This window comes from Schistocerca nitens, chromosome 7 (assembly GCF_023898315.1).
Source record: "Schistocerca nitens isolate TAMUIC-IGC-003100 chromosome 7, iqSchNite1.1, whole genome shotgun sequence".
Lineage (NCBI taxonomy): Eukaryota > Metazoa > Arthropoda > Insecta > Orthoptera > Acrididae > Schistocerca > Schistocerca nitens.
Genome location: NC_064620.1, coordinates 543,077,584 through 543,093,818, shown reverse-complemented (window position 1 = coordinate 543,093,818; position 16,235 = coordinate 543,077,584). Strand labels below are relative to the sequence as shown.

At 44.6% G+C, this 16,235-nt stretch overlaps 1 protein-coding gene across 1 annotated transcript in view; it reads left to right on the top strand.

Annotated features, from left to right (window-relative positions):
* LOC126195260 (dachshund homolog 2) overlaps positions 1-16,235 on the top strand; it is a 1,077,114-nt gene that overhangs the window by 983,198 nt on the left and 77,681 nt on the right. The gene's annotated exons all lie outside the window — the stretch shown is intronic.

Here is a 16,235-nt window from a genome sequence, read left to right as displayed (position 1 = left end):
CCTCACCACCTTCCCTTCTGTCCCATCTCTCTATCTCCTTCAACTACTCCCTCTGTCTATCTCTGCCTCTTTCCTTTCTCTGTCCATCGTTCCCTCCTCCCCCCTGCTCCCCTTTCTCTGTCCATTTCTCTCCTCTCTTTCTGCCCATCTTCTCCTCCCCGCCTGTGCGTTCATGTCCTCCTTTCCCCTCTCTGTCTGCCCATTCGTTCTCTCCCTTCTCTCTCCACATTATCACAAAACCGCAATAGGAGGTTATTGGTGCTTACCCTCACAGTATTTATTTCCATCTAGCTAATATATGTATGTCAGGTGTGGCTAAAATTGCTCCAGTTGTTTAGGAGGAGCTTTTTACGCACGGCGTTGCTAACGTAAGCGCTTGTGAAATACATTCCACATATATTTAAAGTATTTCATTCTTATTTGAGGCGTCTTGCCACGATTCGCGCGGCTTCCCATGTCGGAGGTTCGAGTCCTCCCTCAGGCAAGTGTGTGTGTGTTGTCCTTAGTGTAAATTAGTTTAAGTTAGATTAAGTAATGTGTAAGCCTATGGACCGATGACCTCAGCAGTTTGGTCCCATAGGAACTTACCACAAATTTCGGAAAATTTTCTTATTTAAACGCATGTTTCGCCTGTACCTCCAGCGAATTTAGCCCTGGAATTTCTATTTCAGTACTTCCTCATTAGTTACGTGATCTGCTTATCTAATCTTCAGCATTCATCCTGTCTGTACGTTAGCAAAAATTAAAGAAAAAACTTTCTTTGCATTTCAGTTTTAGTAACTTTGTACCTTTGCTTTACGTCGACTATCGTACTCCAGTGCGGTTTCGGCAGGACGTTGGCCTTACAGACTTCCAGCGCAGTTGGTCTTAATAGTGAAGGCTTACTCACAAGGGAACCTCCCCATCGCACCCCCCTCAGATTTAATTATAAGTTGGCACAGTGGCTAGGCCTTGAAAAACTGGACACAGATCAATCGAGAAAACAGGAAGAAGTTGTGTGGAACTACGAAAAAAATAAGCAAAATATACGAACTGAGTAGTCCATGCGCAACATAAGCAACATTAAGGATATTCTGAGCTCAGGAGCGCCGTGGTCCCGTGGTTAGCGTGAGCAGCTCTGGAGGTAGAGGTCCTTGTTTCAAGTCTTCCATCGGGTGAAAATTTTACTTTCTTTATTGTCGCAAAGTTATGATCCGTCCGTTGGTTCATTGACGTCTCTGTTCACTGTAATAAGTTTAGTGTCTGTGTTTTGCCACCGCACCGCAAAACCGTGCGATTAGTAGACGAAATGACGGGCCTCTCCAGTGGGCACCGAAAACATTTGCTCGCAAGGTCATACGTCAACCGATTTCTCCAAAGGACAACACGTCTGATATACTCTATACGACACTGGTGACGGCATGTGCGTCACCTGACAGGTATATGTTGTCGACCCATCTAACTTGCACACTTGGCGAATGGGTAAAAAGATTCTTCTACCTTGCCGATTTAGGTTTTCTTGTGGATGTGATAATCACTCCCAAAAAAGTGATGAAAACATAAGAGTTTGTCACATGAACTGCAACAAATGGCTGCAACAGTTTCACAGTCGCACAGTTTTCCCTGTGCTCTGTCAAAACATATGTTTCTAACGTTTTCAAATTTTTCCGTGTGTAGACCGTCAAATCCTGCATGTGTCCAAGCAAATCTGAACATGTCCTGGAATTTTGGAGAGCGAAGTTGATTATGTTTGAGTGCCTTAACTTTGATAATAGTCTGAAAATAAAAAATCTTTCACACGAGGGAGGTTTGAACCAAAGACCTTTCGTTTCGCAGCTGCTCACGCCAACCACGGCGCTTCAGAGCTTACAATGCCCTTGATGCTGCCTATCTTGCGCATGGACTACTCAGTTTGTATATTTTGCTTATTTTTTTCATAGTTCCACACAACTTCTTCCTGTTTTCTCGATTGATCTGTGTTCAGTTTTTCAAGGCCTATCCACTGTGCCAACTTGTAATTAAATCTGAGGGGGGTGCGATGGGGAGGTTCCCTTGTCAGTAAACATCAGAGACATAATCGTAACCAGCCATGGATAGGAATTTAAAGTTTTCCTAGCTTTGACAAGTTCTCCCCTATTTTGGTGTACCTCCATAGGGACCTAGAGTCAGACATCTCTCCGCCAGCATCGGCATCCCCACCCGGTATCACTGTAAACAGCGGCCATTCCTCCACCGAGGCCGTTAACCAAGTACGTGGCGCAGGCGCGTTCGCTTCCACGACTCGTGCGTGACGTATCCGACACATTTAGCAGGCCCAGCCGGACGTCAGCGGTTTCTTGCCTTGCGCGATTCGTCGCGCTGGCCGCCAAAGCTGTTTCGGCGAGAACGCTAAGATGCTTACGGTTATTTCGATTATACTGCCGGCGAAGAATTATCTCCCTACAACTTGATAATTAACGCAAACTTAGTTCGCTTCGAAATCCCGTCATTTTATGCGCCGCCCCTTCGGCCGTCGTGGCTTATGTACCACTCCCCCCTCCCCCTCTACCCTCCCCCTCCATCCTAGTTTGCTTTCCGCTCCTTCCACCCCAGCTGTACTTAGCAACCCATTCGCTTCATCAACGCTCTTAAAACATTAATTCTGTTTTAATTTAGCCGAAGCAAGTCTGCTAAGAATTTCATCTCCGTGTAACCGAAGCAATTAGTTGGCGAGCAGTCGGCTTGATTCTATCGCTCTTATTATTCGCGACGGCGGACGCCTCCCCGGCGATATATATTTTTCGCGATCCCCCCCCCTCCCCCCCCCCCCCGCCCGCCTCCTGGGCCCGGCTCTGATCCGACTCCTCCATCTCCGGTTTTTAGCAAACACAAACAAAAGTGCCTGCTAAAACAAATGAAGCGCTAATACCGTCGGCCGCTCTGCTGAATGCGACGTCCCGGGCCAGCCGACACCAGGCAGCTACTTTGCGCTGCTAATCCCGCCATTGCTTCTCGATACACGGAGCAGTTCTAATACCCCAGCACCGCCGGCGCGCGCTATTCTCTCCGTGTCTCGGTGGGCCATACAAATTAGCAGAAAAACTGCCTTCCCGTCTCCCCTCCCCCCCTTTTTTTTTGTTTATAACCAGGTCTCTTCTCCGCCGCCGACGTTAACGCACCGAGCTGGCGAAACAACGGGAGGATTAATTTTTCAACTTGCAAGGAGTTACGCTGCAATCTTAAGCGGACGTAATTAAAAGCGACTGGTGGGCGGTGTTTTGCGCTAATACCGACTCCGCAAACCATCAGCAACCACCCACTTACTGCCTGTAAAGCCACCGGCCCAAGCCTCTCTAAGGCAGTGATACTAGTGCTGCGTGCGCCATGTCCAAATTTGTCTAGCAAGACTGACGTGTTAGGGGCTTCAAATTTCGTTTCCCACCACCGATTTCATTTCCGAGCACAAAGTTACACCGCAAGCGGTACGCTGATAAGCCTGCGACTCTTTTGTGTTGGTTAGCCGTGCTACTTAGTTTCGTAATTACTCCGTTCCGCGAGTTTCAAAAGGACTTCTGCCGAGACACATGTAGCGAAAATTCCCCGTCGCCGCATAATAACTTTATATCAGTTTTTCTACTCCACGTTGCCACTATCCTTCCTCGATAGTGTAATTTTCGTTTATCCTTTAAATATTCCAGTCCGCTAGTATAGTGTTAACTATTTCTACAGGGTTAGCAAAATAAAATTGGCCAGGAAAATATACGGTGTGGTCACATAAATGTCATCACCGCCCATGTTCGACGTCAACGCGCACTCATAGACGGTAGGTGGCAGCACTTGCAATGGATGGTATATAAAGCGGGTCGTGGGACTCTGAAAACAGTACAGTCGTTGTCGAAACGGGGCAACTTATCTGACGTCGAATAGGGCATGATCACTGGCTTTCCGGTCGAGAGTGGAAGCACTTCCGAACGGCTAAGTTTGTAAATTGTTCGTGCGCCGCTGTGGTTGAAGTACAGGGTGATTCAAAAAGTTTTTTTTTTTTCACTCAAAAACAAGTTCAGAGATGTTCAATATGGCCCCCTCCAGACACACGAGCAATATCAACCCGATACTCCAACTCGCTCCACACTCTCTGTAGCATATCAGGCGTAACAGTTTGGATAGCTGCTGTTATTTCTCGTTTCAAATCATTAATGGTGGTTGGGAGAGGTGGCCGAAACACCATATCCTTAACATACCCCCATAAGAAAAAATCGCAGGGGGTAAGATCAGGGCTTCTTGGAGGCCAGTGATGAAGTGCTCTGTCACGGGCTGCCTGGCGGCCGATCCATCGCCTCGGGTAGTTGACGTTCAGGTTTCATAACTAACCTTTTTCGTAGGACTCTCCATACAGTTGATTGTGGAATTTGCAGCTCTCTGCTAGCTCTGCGAGTCGATTTTCCTGGGCTGCGAACAAATGCTTGCTGGAAGCGTGCTACATTTTCATCACTCGTTCTCCGCCGTCCAGAACTTTTCCCTTTGCACAAACACCCATTCTCTGTAAACTGTTTATACCAACGTTTAATACACCACCTATCAGGAGGTTTAACACCATACTTCGTTCGAAATGCACGCTGAACAACTGTCGTCGATTCACTTCTGCCATACTCAATAACACAAAAAGCTTTCTGTTGAGCGGTCGCCATCTTAGCATCAACTGACGCTGACGCCTAGTCAGCAGCGCCTCAATGAACAAATGTACAACTAAATGAAACTTTATAACTCCCTTAATTCGCCGACAGATAGTACTTAGCTCTGCCTTTTGTCGTTGCAGAGTTTTAATTTCCTAAAGTTGTGGTATTCTTTTTGAATCACCCTGTATACTGTGCGTGGCAAAATGGCGCTATCCAAAACCGGTGCCGAGGCAACAGTGGTGCACCTGCTATAGATGACAAGGGTGAACGACGTCTGTAGAGATGTGCACGAGCGAACAGATGTGCGACTGCTGAGCAACTGACCGCCCACATGAAACAACAGGTTACCAACAGTATCTCCCCAGCGAACACTGCTGTGTATGGATTTCTGAAGCATGTACCTGGATCATGCTGACAGGTGACGAATATTGGAATTTGCGTGCCACTACACTGAGTGGCAACAAGTGGCCTTTTCAGATGAGTCACGTCTTGTACCCCATCGGGTAGATTACCACTGACGTGTACCGCCCTGCAACAATCGTTGGCAACGTCCAGGCCAGAGGAGGGAGCGTTATGGTCTGGAGGTGTTTTAGTGGCATGCTCTGGGTGATATCGTCATTCGGAAAGGCAAAATGGATCAACACGAGTTTTGGGGACCATCTCCACCCCTACACGCTGTTTGTGTTTGCATCGGCACGATGACATCTGCCACCAGAACAACGGAACGTGTCACAAAGCTCGCACTGAACCTGCGTGGTTTGAAGAGCACCGCCGGCCTGGGTTGCCGAGCGGTTCTAGGCGCTGCAGCCTGGAACCGTGCGACCGCTACGGTCGCAGGTTCGAATCCTGCCTCAGGCATGGATGTGTGTGATGTCCTTAGGCGATATAGTTAGGTTTAAGTAGTTCTAAGTTCTAGGGGGCTGATGACCACAGATGTTAAGTTCCATAGTGCTCAGAGCCATTTGAACTATTTTGAAGAGCACCAGGATAAGCTTACCGTATTCCCCTCGCCACTAAACTGCTGGGATTCAAACCCAATCGGGAATCCGTGGGACCACCTCGGATCGTTCGCGCCGTGGATCCGAAACCGAGATACCTAGCGCAGGTGGGCGCGGCACTGGAGTCGCTTTGGCTCTGCATCCCTGTCGGTATCTTCCAGAACCTCATTCACTCTTTTTCTGCACGCCTCGCACCGATCCGCGTAGCAAAAAGTAGTTATTTGGGCTTTTGACAGATGGTCACTTTAATGTGACTGAGTAGTGTATTTTCTTCGCAGATTCTGTATGGAATCCCCTCATTTCTTATGTTATCAGTCCATTTTATTTCCAGCATCTTTCTATAACACGTATGAAATTCTTCTGTTTACTTCATTCTCGGTTTGTCCAGACTCCATAATAATTCGGCGATATATGGCGCCAAAGTGAGCGTTAAGAATGATTCTCGGAAGCAGTTCCGAGATTGTCTTTTGTGGGCCATTCTGCTCCTTTCCGTTCGGCATTGTTTTGCGGTACGCTTTACTTTCTTATTGCTTCATATCAATGGTGATGAGTAAGAGCTGAGGAGTGTGGTGATAATTCTAGTATAAGGAAAGAGATATTCCACTAACCTGGTAAAAGTGTTCCACGAAAACCCTTCCCAGCCTACTGCTATGTAGCATTTCCTCATTTACTACTTCTTCTAATTAAATCTTAAAGTATTCCTATTGTATCATTGGTGCATACTGAATCTGATCGGATCTGACCAGGGCAGATGAGCTTTGTTGCCCCACTGCGGCTGAAAGTCGTCTGCTCAATGGGACTGAGGCGAAAAGCAGTAAACTGTACATCGTGTAAAATTTGGATGTTCATAGGGGCAATGGAAGGCCGTCACCATTGATCTGCAGAGGCTGTTGACAGGACTTCAAACCTTTACGAACTTAAGAATGTGTGTATCTGCGTAGGAATGTGTATATTTGTTGGAAATATTTGTGTAGTGTTTCCTTCTGTCACCTTACAATAAACAAATAAATTTCAAACGCTTTCAGTTTTTCAACTCGAGTTTCATCATGGTAAACATTTGACTTTCATGTAATGCTGTTCAGTTTCTGTAACTGCACCCCATTTCCATGTAAATGTCTCATTCAAATGGTTCAAATGGCTCTGAGCACGATGGGACTTAACATCTATGGTCATCAGTCCCCTAGAACTTAGAACTACTTAAAGCTAACTAACCTAAGGACATCACACAACACCCAGTTATCACGAGGCAGAGAAAATCCCTGAACCCGACGGGAATCGAACCCGGGAACCTGGGCGCGGGAAGCGAAAACGCTACCGCACGACCACGAGCTGCGGACTAAATGTCTGATTCCAATTGAGCTATATTTGTTGCTAACTTTGCATGCAACAGTCCGATACTGAAGTCTTCTTGCTTCTCCCCTTTTATGTAACCTTACTCTTTCACGCATTCTACTATTTCTTCCCTAATCTTGGTGATTCACAGGTTCTGGTTCTTCTTTCTTCTGCTGTTCGTCTCTTTCCGTGATAACTTTGTGTATCCGTAACCTCAATCCTAAGATAAGAATTCTTTCTTTCGATTGATCAGAGTTACTCTGTAGCCTGTACTGTTACAAATTTTCACCTCGATCAGTTGTCTGCTACTTCAAACTGCTGTTGGCGAAAAGTCTGAGTCTCGCTGAATCTGGATGACTGTAGATTACCTGCGAAAGTGTGCACGAAGGTATGGTGGTGAAATACAGGCGGAGCGTAAACTCTTTTCCTGATTACAAAAATTTGTTTCTAAGGAAAAAAGAAAATTGGAAATTTGTGGCAAGTGGCAATATGGGACCAAATTGCTGAGGTCATCGGTCCCCAAGCTTAGGCACTACGTTAGCTAACTTAAACTAACTTACTCTAAGGACAAGACACACACCCATGCCGAGGGAGGGGTCGAACCTCCGACGGGGGGAGCCACGCGAACCGTGACAAGGGGCCCTTAGACCGCACGGCTACCCCGCGAGGTTTTCTAAGGAACTATCCTAGATACAGCTATGCAGTTCGCTGCAAATTTTAGCTTAACTTATAATAAATGAGTAATAGTTGAAGTGTTCGTGCGAACTGACGAGATACAGTGTGTCGAGTTTTTTAAAAGTGGTTTGGATGATGACTGTGACCGAAACGCACTAAAGTGTATTTTTAAGGAAATAAAAACATAAATCGCGATCAATGTGGACAATTTTACTGAAAAAAGCACTTCGTCTTCAGGCCACACGTGGCCCATCGGGACCGTCCGATCACTGTATTATCCACAATTTTACTGAATATTAAATTATAAAATTATTATGGGTGCCCTTTCACATGAACTCCATTTGTTGCCTGTAGAACTTAGGGGCGATACTCCAGTTCTCTTCTTGTTTTCACCAACATCCCTTCCGTTACCGTCTCTAAAGCATCTCGTATTCGTGACGTCAGAGTTTGCACAAGAGGAGAACTGAACACTGTATCCTTAACGAAATTTCACCAAAAAGGGGATTATGTGTGGTGAACGTGGTGGCTATGATGATGGACCGTGCCTATCGATTCCCATCTGGAAAGGTTACATCCAATACAAAAACTTAAGTGTGGCGGTGCTTGATCAGCGCAGTCTAAGGCACCTTGCCGCTGTTCGCGCGGCACACCCGGTCACAGGTTCGCGTCCTCCCTCTGACATGGGTGTGTGTGTTGTCCTTAGCGTAAGTTAGTTTAAGTAGTGTGTAAGCCTAGGTACCGATGAGCTCAGGAGTTTGGTCCCATAGGAACTCACCACAAATTTCCAAATTTCATGTTGTTGAAAACACTACACACGCAACAGACATGCCGTCCCCACATGTCTAACAAGGGAACCTCCCCATCGCACCCCCCTCAGATTTAGTTATAAGTTGGCACAGTGGATATGCCTTGAAAAACTGAACACAGATCAATCGAGAAAACAAGAAGTTGTGTGGAACTATGAAAAAAAAAGCAAAATATACAAATGAGTAGTCCATGTGGAAGATAGGCAACATCAAGGACTACTTTATCACAGCAGTTCCGTGATCCCGTGGTTAGCGTGAGCAGCTGCGGAACGAGAGGTCCTTGGTTCAAGTCTACCCTCGAGCGAAAATTTTAATTTTTTATTTTCAGACAATTATCAAAATTCAGGCACTCACACATAATCAACTTCGCTCTCCAAAATTCCAGGACATGTTCAGATTTGCTTGGAAATATGCAGGATTTCACCGTCTACACACGGAAAAATTTGAAAACGTTAAAAACATATGTTTTGACAGAGCACAGGGAAAACTGTGCGACTGTGAAACTATTGCATTCATTTGTTGCGGTTTATGTAACAAACTCTTATGTTTTCATCACTTTTTTGGAAGTGATTATCACATCCACAAGAAAACCTAAATCGGGCAAGGTAGAAGAATCTATTTACCCATTCGCCAAGTGTACAAGATAGGTGGGTCGATAACATATTCCTGTCATGTGACGCACATGCCGTCACCAGTGTCGTATAGAATATATCAGACGTGTTTTCCTGTGGACGAATCGGTTGACCTACGACCATGCGACCAAATGTTTTCGGTTCCCATTGGAGAGGCACGTCCTTTCGTCTACTAATCGCACGGTTTTGCGGTGCGGTCGCAAAACACAGACACTAAACTTATTGCAGTGAACAGAGACGTCAATGAACGAACGGACAGATCATAACTTTGCGAAAATATAGACAATAAATTTTTCACTCGAGGGAAGACTTGAACCAAGGACCTCTCGTTCCGCAGTTGCTCACGCTAACTACGGGACCGCGGCGCTCTTCAGCTCGCATTCTCCTTGACCTGGCCTATCTTGCGCATGGACTACTCAGTTTGTATATTTTGCTTATTTTTTTCATAGTTCCACACAACTTCTTCCTGTTTCCTCGATTGATCTGTGTTCTGTTTTTCAAGGCCTATCCACTGTGCCAAATTATAACTAAATCTGAGGGGGTTGCGATGGGGAGGTTCCCTTGTAAGTAATCTGTTGCCTTAAAGGTAGGTCCAGTAAAAGAAAGGCATGGACATGTGGCAGTGCTGCCAAAAAAAAACATTAAACTAAGTTAATGTTTGCAGCAAACGGCGTAGCTGTGTCTAGAGTAGTTCCTCAGAAATATATTCTTCTAATTAGAGACGAGGCTGATTCAGATATCTTGAAGCACCTGACTGGCTGACTTCATAAGAGAGGTGACGTCCCCTATAAGAAAAAATATTACCGAAAGTCAGTCTTTATCGAACAGTATAGGAGCGTAATTCTCGGTTTCCAGTGCACGATACATTGGTGTGCACGCAGGTGCACTTGTTAAGTTGAACGGAAAAACTGTAGCTGCTTAGAATATGTGACAGTTATAATTTGGTGTTCGTCTACAAAGGGGCCATTAGAAAGGGGGCAGTAAGTAGGGTTGGCGAAGTATGGAGAAAAATTGGCCGTGGCCCTCTCTATGGAACTGGAAGACGGGACATTTGAGCTTCACCCCCAACCAGAGAGCGACTACACTGTTTTAACGTCTGCGTCATCACGCTCGATCCGCCTATTCGAAATAGTCAATTAGGTGTCCCCGTATCTGGCCGGCCACCCTAGCGCATCCCCGCGCGCATTGACGAGCTCGACCGTGGCTGTTGTTTGGGAACAGCTCGTATCGGATGGTTGGATGCAGTCTTATCAACGCCAGACGCTGGAATGCGCCACCTCGCGCTCCCAAGTTGGGCGACTTGCGGCCCGGGTCGGGCTGTGACGTCGGCAGTTTGCACACGGGGGCTGCTAATTACCAGACGGGCGGATGGGGCCCGTCGCTCGGGGCCACGTCCACAGGGCCCGACTTCCGACTAGCGTGGCCCAGACAGCCGTGACGCGCCAGCTCTGCGGCTGACTGAGGGCGCAACTCGTCACGCGTCGACGTAAGACGTCTGTGTGTGACGCGGATGCCGGGGCACGCCCTGCGGAACCCAGACAGCCGCTAATGTAGGTTGGTCGCTTCGCATTTAGGAACAAAACGCCTGACTATAAAAGAGCGCGTGTTGCTGCTGTTCACGAAAAAATAGTACAAGATGGGGGGGGCACGGAGTTACTTTTGCCGGTAATGTCCGTCTACAGCGATCCTAGAACACACATTAGGACATTGTGACATTTCTGTAGGGAATCAAGCTTCTTTTAAAGAATCGGTATGCATCTAAAAAAAAAAAAAATAGAACGCTCTAGTGAAACAGTTTGGTTCATGCTTACCAAATCTTTCGCGGCGGATTCCTCGGGTAATAAGTTCTCTGTTGCCATGTGGCGTTAAAAGTTTCAAACTTTCGGTGACTGCCTCCATCGTCGTCATAAGCTGTGAAACCTCCCCTTTGAAATATTAATGAATTACTGTGCTGATAAACCTCTATGTTATTTGATTTTGAAGCAGCTGAGCAGAACTGAACGTACTCAGACATTTCGCTCTTTACTTATTCTGGTCAACACTAAAGTGACACACAATATTTTTAGCGCAACACAATCTGACTTTCAATAATCCCTACAAAAGAATGGCCCTGACTAACAATAACCTATATCTTTCATGTATCACTTACCTCACAAAATTCTTCGTTACTCGAACTACTGCAATACAGCGAGCGCCACTACTGCCAGCTAAATAAAAGATTCTAACTACTGAAGGCAGTAACTACTGATAGGCATAGTCAGCAAATGAAAGATTTTGATAGAGAACAAACAATGTATTTACCTTAATAGCGTTCAAAGGTCATAATATATATCAGTTCATGACATACAATCTTACAAATTTACTCTCTCTGATGGACACACGTCCAGATCATCCGCTCTAAAAACTCCGCCATCTCACTCCCCACATCCACCACTGCTGGCGGCTCACCTCCAACTGCGTAACGCTACGCGCTGTTAACAGCCAACTGCCCAACACTAGAATATTCCAACAATGCAAACCAGCCACAGACTGCACACAGCACAGCCAGTGATTTTCATACAGAGCGCTACGTGGCGTTACCAACATAAAAACATAAACAGCCTACTTACAGCTGGAGCTAATCGTCCTGAAACTGAGGACTCCCCCTCTTTTGTGCCCCGAGGAGAGCATGTGATAAACTGCACATATTGAAATCACGCCGTCTGCGTCCATGGATTACGTCTGCACTTCATGATCAACGTCGCTCATAACACCACCATTTACAGAGGGAGGACAGAAATAAGGAACCACCAACAATACAACACATTGCCATACACAGTACTATGTAGGAAAACCGACGGCATTCGAAACAGCTTCCATTTGTCTAGAAGTGGATTCATATAGGTTCTATGCGATTTTCAAGGGAATCTTACACCATTCTCCCTGTAAAATAGTGGCAAGTTCAAGCAACGGTAATGGAGACGGATAGCAATCACTAGCTGGCCGGAGTGGCCGAGCGGTTCTAGGGGCTACAGTCCGGAACTGCGCGACCGCTACTGTCGCAGATTCGCATCCTGCCTCGGGCGTGGACGTGTGTGATGTCCTTAGGTTAGTTGGGTTTAAGTAGTTCTCAGTTCTAGGGGACTGATGACCTCAGAAGTTAAGTCCCATAGTGCTCAGAGCCATTTTTGAGCACTCACTCACCATTCTCTCAAAAGTAGACCACAAACGCTAGATAATATTGAGATCAGATGACTGTGCTGGCCGGGGTAGGTGCCGTAATTCGTCATTGTGGTCACAGAACTAATCTTGGACCATGTTAGCTGATTCCAGACGCCATATTTGTTTACAAATGTGGCAGTATACATGTGACGTGTTACGACAGCAAAAGGAACCTGTGATCACTTAAGGCAGTGCCACAAGTTCCTCCAAAAATCGTAACACAACACACACACAAATGTAATACTTACTAATGTAAATCCACCCGATGATGGAGGTTTAAACCTTCGAAACGCGTCGTGGAAATAAATATAACGGTGACTGGTAACAGTGAACTTATTGTTTCATTTAATTGTAGCACCACAGAACGGAAGCTGCACTAATTTTCGGTCCTCCAAATCACCCTACTGCAAAAGCCAAATGCTAATAAAAGGCACAGCTGCAGCGTATCACCACAGTTGTTCAAGTTATTCATCTCAGAAACAAACAAGGAAATGGAAGAAAATATTGGGAGGTGAATAAAGCTGCGAGGGTGACAGGCAGCAGTGCTGTGGTTCGCAGGCGACGTAGCTCTACTCGCTGAGAGGAATAAACAGCATACTTACAGGAGAATATGGATTTAGGATAAAGTACAGGACAAGGTGATGAAAAGTGGTAGAAAGGAGATTAGTGATGTGCTTAATCATAAAATTTGGAACGACTCACAACGTAACATTGCCTGTCGAGGAAGCAAGTTTAAATTGGGTAGAAGGAAGTGCTCGGATTTAAGAAGTTGTAAGGCGGGGACGCAGTATTTCACCTATACTGTTCAATCTAAACAAGATTAGAATTCAGGGACATTGATAAGATACGCTGATGGCATTGCTCTCGTCATTAAAGGTGAAGAAAAATTTCACGACCTGTTGAAAGGAATGAACAAACTAATGAGTATAGAATATGGATTGAGAGTAAACCGAAGAAAGGTGAAAGTAATGAGAAGCAGCAGAAATGAGAGGAGGTAGAAGTTAAACATCAAAATTGGTGATGACGAAGGTAAGGAATTCACCTACCTTGTAATCAAAATAACCTTTGACGGACTGAGGAAGGACAACATAAGAAGCATTCCTGCCTAAGAGGAATCTACTAGTATCAAACATAGGCCTTAATTTGCGGAAGAAATTTCTGAGAATGTACGTTTGGAGCACTGTATTGTATGGTAGTGAATCCTGAACTGTGGGAAAACCGCAACAGAAGACAATGGAAGCGTTTGCTACAGAAGAATGTTGAAAATTAGATGAGTTTTTCCGCACAGTCTGCGAAGAAAAGAATCTGAGCAAAACATTGATAAGAAGAAGGGGCACGAGAATAGAACATGTAATCAGAAATAACTGCTTCCATGGTACTTGAGGGCGCTGTACAAACGAAGCAAGGAGGATAACAGAAGAGATGTGGCGCATCCAGTAAATGTTCTGTTCAAATGGTTCAAATGGCTCTGAGCACTATGGGACTTAACTTCTGTGGACATCAGTCCCCTAGAACTTAGAACTACTTAAACCTAACTAACCTAAGGACATCATACACATCCATGCCCGAGGCAGGATTCGAACCTGCGACCGTAGCGATCACGCGGTTCCAGACTGAAGCGCCTCTAACCGCACGGCCACACCGGCCGGCTGTTCTGTTCAGAAAAAAACCTATACTGCTATCAAATTCTGAAGTGGAACAGAGGAGTGTACTGGAACACGGTACCGTAAGGAATTCGCATTCGAAGAAGTGGCTTAAAAATTAAGTGCAGTGATGAGGTACGAATGGGAGAGGCACCAAAAAGACCTTTACTAGAGGAAGGGACAGATTTGTGAGTCTCATATGTTATCCAGGAATAGTAAGTTAATTAGGCACTCGATACAGAACTGGAGTGGAAAAGTAGTGAGAACAGACGAAGTTAATATGAAAAACGGGTTTTAGACGATGTTGTTACATACAGATGTAAAAGATTAGGTGGGTTCTAATGGCTCTGGGCACTATGAGACTTAACGTCTGAGATCAACAGTCCCATGGAACCTAACTAACCCAAGGGCATCACACACATCCATGCCCGAGGCAGGATTCGAACCTGCGACCGTAGCGCCTAGAACTGCTCGGCCTTAAAAGATTAGGGAAAGATAGGAGAAAGTACAGAAGAGCTTCGTATTTGTCGCAGGACTTTATAAATATATACAACTGTTTCCAGTCGAAAGCTCGTAAGGTTTGCAAGAGCTGGATGGGGCTTGGTGACACCCCTGCAATTCATTTACGTGATTAAGGCAAATTTTATGAAATTCAAAATCACCGAATGGAGAAAGTATACAGTACTGTGCTAACATTCGCTACGGCATCAAGAGTGAATGCTATACCTGTAAAGCTCTAACGAAATGCACAGTGCAAATTATTAGTAAAAATAGAATGTTCTCATTCCCAGCTTCCTATCATGAGGTTCTAGTTGCGAATATTAAACGCAACGTGACGTCATTTTATACGAACATGAAAGGATACATTTCTCGTGTTTACAGCTTTGTGACGCGCTGACTTTGCAATCGTTTGATCGACCAGTTTCCTTTCACTTATTCTTATATTTACTACTTGCTAATATCGCAGCTGTTTTATCTGGCTTACTGACTGTCGGGACATAATCTTTTTAGAAACCTAAAAAGCATTTTTCCCGGCTTATCAATTTCAGCCAGGAAAACTAGAAACAAATTCCACACGCAAATTTTGCACAAGATACATTGTACTATGAGGTGTCAGGGGACCAAGAAAAGTAAGAATGTCTCCGATCTGGATAGTACACTGCGCTGAAATGGATGACCAAGGAACTGCATGCTTTTCCGTTCCAAATTATTCAGCGTTTGCGTGATAACGCTCAGGGTAGCTGATCGAACTGGAGGACTCGTTCGATAGTCGACTTCAGCGTGGTTTCTTATGCATTACAAGGAAAGTTTTCTTTACGGGAGTTCAAAAGTTTCAATTTCAACCTGTTGTTATCAGCAGTTTATTACTGGTACTTAATGCGAACGTTGCTACGAAAGGTACATGTGATACTTGCTATAGCACACATGGGATATTTGTGATACGTAGAAAACGAAGTTCGTCATTGACAGCATTTAGAATGTGTCGAAATTATAAAGGCTTATAAAAACTGTTTTAAGAATAAATTGCTGAATTCTGCTATACAGTTGTAAGTATTGAGGTTATCTGTAACGTTCATGAAGTGTCGAAATATGCCTTAGAAGAGAGAAAAACTATTAGGAATTAATCGAGCTTATGTTTATCAGTGACTGTCAGAGAACTGTCTTAAAAAGTTTCGAAAATGTAATTTAGTTAGAGTGAAACAGTTATGTCGATCGTGAATGTTTCCGTCTTGTGAAATAGGCGAACAACTGCTGGCATTGTAAATCTCCTTGATTGTTTGTAGCTACAGTTATCGATCGCCCAACGTGACTAAAAAATTGGTGGCACTACAATTTCTCTCTTTGCAAAAACAGGTAATCTGCTTTATTACGAAAGTCGATGAAAAAATGATGTTATAACACACACATATATTAAAGAAAACAACTATCTTCAGTGGGTAGTAAGTCAATGAGCTGTATCATCTATTCTTGGTGCAGTAAACTTCATTACAACAGCAATTAATATACGATCAGAAAGTATAACTCTAGATCAAACACCTTTATTTGTCTGATCTGTAGCTGAAATATTAATAGTTGCCTACTTTACTTCACTTTCTCACTTTGATTTGTTACCGGCTTCAACACTTCGAAAATGAAATCAGTGAGTTGTTATGAAGTAACTATTGAAAGGCACTTGTGGTCGTATATCAGATGTAGGTAAATTGTTAAACTGAAATATATTATTCTTAATAGCTTATAGAAAAATTAATGGTTAATGTTGGTGAACATATTGCACTGACGCAGTACGAAACTAACTAAACTCTTGGATTGAATG